Source organism: Rhinopithecus roxellana, chromosome 12, assembly GCF_007565055.1.
Source record: "Rhinopithecus roxellana isolate Shanxi Qingling chromosome 12, ASM756505v1, whole genome shotgun sequence".
Taxonomy (NCBI): domain Eukaryota; kingdom Metazoa; phylum Chordata; class Mammalia; order Primates; family Cercopithecidae; genus Rhinopithecus; species Rhinopithecus roxellana.
The window spans coordinates 96,926,900-96,935,301 of record NC_044560.1 but is presented as its reverse complement, the minus strand read 5'-3'; the positions used below and the strand labels follow the sequence as shown (position 1 = coordinate 96,935,301).

Sequence of the window (8,402 nt, the reverse complement as noted above, 5' to 3'; positions counted from 1 at the left end):
ATTTCATATAACTCATGAATACAAGCAATAATGGAAAGAACTAATTGTACTGTAAAAACTCAAATACAAAAGCAAGAGGGAGAGGACGAGGAATATAAGATACCATATATGCAATTGCATTTAACTTTATTCACATTAAATTTTTTTAAATTCACAAAATGAGCAACCTACAACTGCAGCTGAACAACACCTGACACGACAAAAGGAAAATAAAAAGGCTGAACAAGATATGTGGTGGAGGGAGACACATACAAAGAGTTGGAAAAGAGGAAAGATAATTTTATAAGAAAGAGGATTTGCTTGTGTCTCTCCATGTAACAGTCAGGTGTCCGTGTGAGTGCCCACCAGACCTCTGAAGATTTATCATGAACTACAGTTGTTGTGCCCAGACCGTTTATTCCCCGAAGAAGACCACCAGAGTCCAGAGTCAAAGCCAAGCGGCAAGGATCTTTATTGCAAGTTCGAACTTGGTCCCTCTGCTCCACAGCATACAAGAGGGCCCCAAACGATGCACGTGCTCGCTTTTTATAGCCCAATGTAAACAGGATATGTAAGGTTACAGAGAAACAAGGGAATTCTTTTGTTACAGCATTACAATTGGTTAACATTTTAAGTTATACATTTAGCAGTTTTTTATTGGTTCCTGCGCTTTCAGTAAAACCACTCCACAAACGGTTGTGACCTTATCGGGGACTCTCCAGGTGGTGTTTTTCTAAAGTTGAGACAAATGGAGGAATGTTTGTACTGGACCCAGGACTGAGATATATGGAGGAATGTTTGTACTGGGCCCAGGAAGTTGAGACAAATGGAGGAATGTTTGTACTGGGCCCAGGACTGAGATATATGGAGGAATGTTTGTACTGGGCCCCGGAAGTTGAGACAAATGGAGGAATGTTTGTACTGGGCCCAGGACTGAGATATATGGAGGAATGTTTGTACTGGGCCCAGGACTGAGATATATGGAGGAATGTTTGTACTGGGCCCAGGAAGTTGAGACAAATGGAGGAATGTTTGTACTGGGCCCAGGACTGAGATATATGGAGGAATGTTTGTACTGGGCCCAGGACTGAGATATATGGAGGAATGTTTGTACTGGGCCCAGGAAGTTGAGACAAATGGAGGAATATTTGTACTGGGCCCAGGACTGAGATATATGGAGGAATGTTTGTACTGGGCCCAGGACTGAGATATATGTTTTATTTCTTACACAGCATCTAGTGGGTCCACCTGTACAGTGCAAATTGAAGGTTTAGGGACTGGTTTTAAGTCTCAATTTGCTTTCTCTGTGCCTTCTGTTAGAAGGGGCCTGCTTCTCGTTATCAATGGTAATTTTTTTTTTTTTTTTCTGTTCCCAGCTTTGTAATTTTATTTTATTTTATATTTGTATTATACTTTAAGTTCTAGGGTACATGTGTATAATGTACAGGTTTGTTACATATGTATACTTGTGCCATATTGGTGTGCTGCACCCATCAACTCGTCAGCACCCATCAACTCGTCATTTACATCAGGTATAACTCCCAATGCAATCCCTCCCCCCTCCCCCCCCCGTGATAGGCCCCAGTGTGTGATGTTCCCCTTCCCGAGTCCAAGTGATCTCATTGTTTGGTTCCCACCTATGAGTGAGAACATGCAGTGTTTGGTTTTCTGTTCTTGTGATAGTTTGCTGAGAATGATGGTTTTCAGCTGCATCCATGTCCTTACAAAGGACTCAAACTCATCCTTTTTTATGACTGCATAGTACCCATGGTAATTAACCAAAGAAGCAGAAGCTGAGTTACAAATGCTTCAGCAATGACATGCCTCCTGGCTACGGCCACAAAGTTTTTGATTCTGTTTCAGTAGAATTACTAATGTGGGGGTGAGGGTATGCTTCTCTTTTTGCAGAAGATGTACAAAACGTGTAGGTGCCCTCAAGATGTGTACAACCATGGAACAGGAGACTGGAAGGACCCATGGATCCCAACCATGGACCAGGTTCCCCCCATACAAGCCACCCCTAGGATTAAAGTTCCTCTTATGAAAGGGTTAGGGGAGATATGTAAGAAATATTAAAACCAGAGAAACTCCATTTTGAAGAAGGGCTAAGAAAAATGAAGCTGGATCACCAACTGACAATTAAGGGTTGCAAATCCTGCAATTGCCTTGCTCAATTAATTAAAAAAAGAGGTCACCTTATGCTAGTGAAAACAATAGCTGTGGCAGTTTTTACAAAAAGAGAAGGGGGCATATTGGGAGAAAAGTTGAGTGTTGTGAGAGAAGCTGAGGCAAGGCTCTCATGTCCGCTAGACTTGCTGGCTCTTTGCTTCTAGCACTCTCATTATATCAAATAGCCGTATGTTTCTCTTTCACCTGATACACCATTTCCGTTCAACCCCCACATCTTCACCACCTGTTTTTTGTTTGAGCACCAACAAATAGTGTAGGCTCCCAGAGTTCGGGGCTGTCGCAGTCTCCACACTCACAATGGCCCCCTAGTCCAACTTTCTCTCTCAAACTATCTTTTCCTCATTACTTTGTCTCTGTGGACTTTGTTGCCCCACGACCTAATGTTGGGTCTGATCACCCCATCAATCCCAAAGCAGTTTCACAGATAACTGCATTTCAGTTTTTATCTGTGAATATTATCATTTTCATCATAGGCCTAAATGGGCTCCAAAATGTCCCTTCACAGATAATACAAAAAGAATGTTTGCAACCTGCTGAATCAAAAGAAAGGTTTAACTCTGTTGAGATGAATCCACAAAGCACAAAGCAGTTTCACAGATAGCTTCTTTCTTGCTTTCATCTGGGGATATTCGATTTCTCACCATAGGCCACAATGGGCTCCCAAATGTTCCTTCCCAGATTCTACAAAAAAGGTGTTTCCATTCTGCTGAACCAAAGGAAGGTTTAACTCTGTGAGCTGAATGCACATTTCACAATTCTGTTTCACAGATAGCTTCTTTCTAGTTTTTATCTGGAGATATTCTGTTTTTCACCACAGGCCTCAATGGGCTACCAATTGTCCCTTCAGATATTCAACAAAAAGAATGGTGCCAACGAATTGAATCAAAAGAAAAGTTTAACTCTGTGAGATGAATCAATATATCACAAAGCAGTTTCACTGCTTCTTTCTAGATTTATCATGAAATATTCCGTTATTCACTGTAGGCCTCAAAGGGCTCCTAAATGTCCCTTTGTAGATTCTATCAAAAGAGTGTTTACAACCTGCTGAATAAAAAGAAAGATTTAACTCTGAGAGATGAATACACACATCAAAAATCAGTTTCAGAGAAAGCTGCTTTCTAGTTTTTATCTGTGGATATTTGGTTTTTCACCACAGGCCTCAAAGTGCTCCCAAATATCCCTTTGCAGATTCTGCCAAAACAGTGTTTTCAAACTGCTGAATCAAAATGAAGGTTTAACTCTATGAAATGAAACCACACATCACAAAGCAGTTTCACTGATAGATTCTTTCCAGTTTTTTTTTTCTTGCAATATTTGGTTTTACACCATAGGCCTCAAAGTGCTCCCAAATGTCCCCTCTGAGATTCTACCAAAAAAAATGTTTCCAACCTACTGAATTGAAAGAAAGGTTTAACACTGTCAGATGAATCAAATCATCACACAGCAGTTTTACAGACAGCTTCTATCTAGTTTTTATCTGGCGATACTCGGTTTCTCACCATAGGTCTCAAAGAACTCCCAAATGTCCCTTTGCAGATTCTAGCTAAGGAGAGTTTGAAACCTACAATATCAAACAAAAAGGTTTAATTCTGTGACATAAATCCCCACATCAGAAAGCAGTTTCACAGATAACTTCTGTCTGCTTCTTATCTGGGGATATTCGGTTTTTCACCATGGGCATCAAAGGTCTTCCAAATGTCTCTTTGCAGATTCTACCAAAAGAGTGTTTCCAACCTGCTGAATTTAAAAAAAAAAAAGGTTTTACTCCATTTACTACATGAGATGAATCTGCACATCACAAGGCAGTTCCACAGAAAACATCTTCTAGTTTTTATCTGGGTATATTCTGTTTTTCACCTTAGGCTTCTACGGACTCCCAAATGTCCCTTGGCAGATTTTACCTAAAGAGTGTTTCAAATCTGCTGTATCAAAAGAAAGGTTTAACTCTGTGAGATGAATGCACAAATCACAAAGCAGTTTCACAAATACCTTCTTTCTATGTTTTATCTAGGGATATTCTGTTTTTCACTATGGACCTCAAACCACAGATATCTGGTTTTTCAAAATAGGCCTAACAGTGATTTCATATGTCCCTTCCCAGATTCTACCAAAAGAGTGTTTGCAAACTGCTGAATCAGAGGAGAGTTATAAAACTGTGAGTTGAATCCACACATCACGACGAAGATTCACAGATAGCTTCTATCTAGTATTTTGTGGAGATATTCAGTTTTTCACCTCAGGACTCTAAAAGCTCCAAAATGTCCCTTTGCAGATTCTACAAAAAGAGTGTTTCCAAGCTACTGAATCAAAAGAGTGGCTTGACCCTGTGAGATGAATCCAAACATCACAAAACAGTTTCACAGATAGCGTCTTTCTACTTTTTATCTGTGGATATTCAGTTTTTCACCATAAGCTTCAATGGGCTCCAAAATGTCCCTATCACAGATTATACTAAAAGAGTGTTTCCAACCTGCTGAATCAAACAAAAAGGTTTAACTCTGTGAAATGAATCCACACATCACAATGCAGTTTCATAGATAGCTTCCTTCTAGTATTTATCTGGGGATATTCTGTTTTTTACCATCAGCCTCTGTGGGCTCCCAAGTGTCCCTTCATAGAGTCTACCTGAAGAGTGGTTCAAACCTGCAGTATCAAAACAAAGGTTTAACTCTGTGATGGGAATCCACACATCACAAAGCAGTTTCCAAGAAAACCTCTTTCTAGTTTTTTTTCTGTGAATATTCTGTTTCTCACTAAAGGCCTCAAGTGCCTTTCAAATGTCATTTTGCAGATTCTACTAAAAGAATGTTTTCAACTTACTGATTCAAAAGAAACTTTTAACTCTGAGTTGAATCTACATATCAGATAGTAGTTTCACAGATAGCTTCTTTGTAGTTTTTATCTGGAGATATTCGGTTTTTCTACATGGGCCTCTATGTGCTCTGAAATGTCCATTCACAGATTCTACCTAAAGAGTGTTTCAAACTTGTTGTATCAATAAAAGGTTTATCTTTGTGAGATAAGTCCACACATCACAAAGCAGTTTCACAGATAGCTTCATTCTAGTTTTTATCTGGAGATAGTTGGATTCTCAATGTAGGCCTCAATGGGTTCCCAAATGTCCCTTTGCAGTTTATACCTAAAAATTATCTCAAACCTGCTGAATCAAAAGAAAGGTTTAACTCTGTGAGATGAATCCCCACATCGCAAAGCAGTTTCATTGATAGCTTCTTTCTAGATTTTTTCTTGGACTATTTGGTTTTTGACCATAGACAACAAAGGGCTCCCAAATTTCCCTTTGTAGTTTCTACCTAAAGAGTGTTTCCAACCTGCTGAATCAAAAGAAGGGTTTCATTCCGTGAGATGAATTCACACATCACACAGCAGTTTCCAAGATAACTTCTTTCTACTTTAATTCTCCAGATATTCTGTTTATCACTAAAGGCCTCAAGTGGTTTTCCAACGTTCTTTTGCAGATTCTGTTAAAAGAATGCTTGCCACTTGCTGAATCAAGAGAAATGTTTAACTCTGTGAATTGAATACACACATCAGATAGCAGTTTCACAGATAGCTTCTTTGTAGTTTTTATGTGGGGATATTTAGTGTTTCATCATAGGCATCTAGGGACACCCAAATGTCAATACACAGATTCTATCTAAAGAGTGTTTCAAGCCTCCTGTATCAAAAGAAAGGTTTAACACTGTGAGACGAATTCACACATCACAAGTAGTTTATAGATAGCTTTTTATTACTTATTATCTAGGGATATTTGGTTTTTCACCACAGGCCACAAAGGGCTCCCAAATTTCCCTTTGTAGTTTCTACCAAAAGAGTCTCCAACATGCTGAATCAAAAGAATAGTTTCACTCTGTGAGATGATTCCACGCATCTCAAAGCAGTTTCACTGATAGCGTCTGTCCAGTTTTTATCTGGGACTGTTTCATTTTTCACCATAGGCCTCAATGCTACCAAAAGTCCTTTCACAGATTCTAACTAAAGAATATTTCAAACCTGTTGCATCAAAATAAATGTTTAACTCTGTGAGATGAATCCAAAAATCACAAAGCAGTTGCACAGATAGATTCTGTATAATTTTTATCTGGGGATACTTAGTTTTGCATGACATACTTCAAAGGGTTCTGGAATGTTTCTTCACAAATTCTTCAAAAAGAATGTTTGTGAGTTTGATCAGTAGCTGGAGTGGAGAGCGGATGCCAGAGACCCCTGAGCAGCCCCATTGCCACCACCGGCCTAGTTACCACACACCCCGGGAGGAGCCACAGTTGTCACAGCAGGCCCGAGTAACCATCACCGCAACCATGAACAGCGAGGCCGAGACCCAGCAGCTACCTGCCACTGCCACCCTCAGCGCCGCCGACACCAAGCCCAGCACTACGGGCAGCAACACAGGGAGCGGTGGCCCAGGGGGCCTCACATCGGCAGCGCCTGCTGGCGGGGACCACAAGGTCATCGCAAGGAAGGTTTTGGGAACAGTAAAATGGTTCAATGTAAGGAACGGATATGGTTTCATCAACAGAAATGACACCAAGGAAGATGTATTTGTACACCAAACTGCCATAAAGAAGGATAACTCCAGGAAGTACCTTCGCAGTGTAGGAGATGGAGAAACTATGGAGTTTGATGTTGTTGAAGGAGAAAAGGGTGTGGAGGCAGCAAATGTTGCAGGTCCTGATGGTGTTCCAGTTCAAGGCAGTAAATATGCAGCAGACCGTAACCATTATAGATGGTATCCACGTCGTAGGGGTCCTCCACGCAATTACCAGCAAAATTACCATAATAGTGAGAGTGGGTAAAAGAACGAGGGATCGGAGAGTGCTCCCAAAGGCCAGGGCCAACAACGCTGGCTCTACTGCAGGCAAAGGTTCCCACCTTACTGCATGTGGAGACCCTATGGGCGTCGACCACAGTATTCCAACCCTCCTGTGCAGGGAGAAGTGATGGAGGGTGCTGACAACCAGGGTGCAGGAGAACAAGGTAGACCAGTGAGGCAGAATATGTATTGGGGATATAAATCACGATTCTGCAGGGGCCCTCCTCGCCAAAGACAACCTAGAGAGGACGGCAATGAATAAGATAAAGAAAATCAAGGAGATGAGACCCAAGGTCAGCAGCCACCTCAACGTCAGTACCACGGCAACTTCAATTACCAATGCAGATGCCCAGAAAACCCTAAACCACAAGATGGCAAAGAGACAAAAGCAGCCAATCCACCAGCTGAGAATTCGTCTGCTCCTGAGGCTGAGCAGGGAGGGGCTGAGTAAATGCCAGCTTACCATCTCTACCATCATCCGGTTTAGTCATGCAACAAGAAGAAATATGAAATTCCAGCAATAAGAAATGAACAAAAGATTGGAGCTGAAGACTTTAAGTGCTTGCTTTTTGCCCGTTGACCAGATAAACAGAACTATCTGCACTATCTATGCAGCATGGAGTTTTTATTATTTTTACCTAAAGACGTCTCTTTTTGGTGATAACAAACGTGTTTTTTAAAAAAACCTGGTTTTTCTAAATACGCCTTTAAAGGTTTTTAAATTGTTTCATATCTGGTCAAGTTGAGATTTTTAAGAACTTTGTTTTTAATTTGTAATAAAAGTTTACAACTCGATTTTTTCAAAAAAGTCAACAAACTGCAAGCACCTTTTAATAAAGGTCTTAAATAAAGAAAAGAATATTTGCAAATTTCTGAATCAAAATTAGCTCTTTGAGATGAATCTACACATCACAAAGCAATTGCACTGATAGCTTCTTTCTAGTTTGTATCTGCGAATGTTCGGTTTTTCATCATAGGCCTCAGTGGGATCCCAAGTGTCCCTTAGCAGATTCTAACAAAGGAGTGTTTCCAAACTCTTGAATTAAAAAAAAAAATTAAATCTGTGAGATGAGTCCACACCTCACAAAGCAGTTTCACAGATAGCTTCTTTCTAGTTTGTCTCTTATAATATTCTGTTTTTCACCATAGGATCAGAATGTCCATTCACACATTCTACCAAAAGAGTGTTGCCAACCTGCTAAATCAAAATAAGGTTTTAACTCTGTGAGATGCATCCATACATCACAAAGCAGTTTCACAGATAGCTTCTTTCTGGTTTTTATCTGGGCATATTCTGTGTTTCACCATAGGCTTCTATAAGCTCCCAAATGTGTCCTGGCAGATTCTACCTAAAGAGTGTTTCAAACCTGCTGTCTTAAAAGAAAGATTTAAATCTTTGAGA

The 8,402-nt window shown here is 40.3% G+C and overlaps 1 pseudogene; it reads left to right on the top strand.

Annotated features, from left to right (window-relative positions):
• Positions 1-6,473: 6,473 nt before the first annotated feature.
• Positions 6,474-7,451, top strand: LOC104657644 (annotated as a pseudogene).
• The last annotated feature ends 951 nt before the right edge of the window (positions 7,452-8,402 follow it).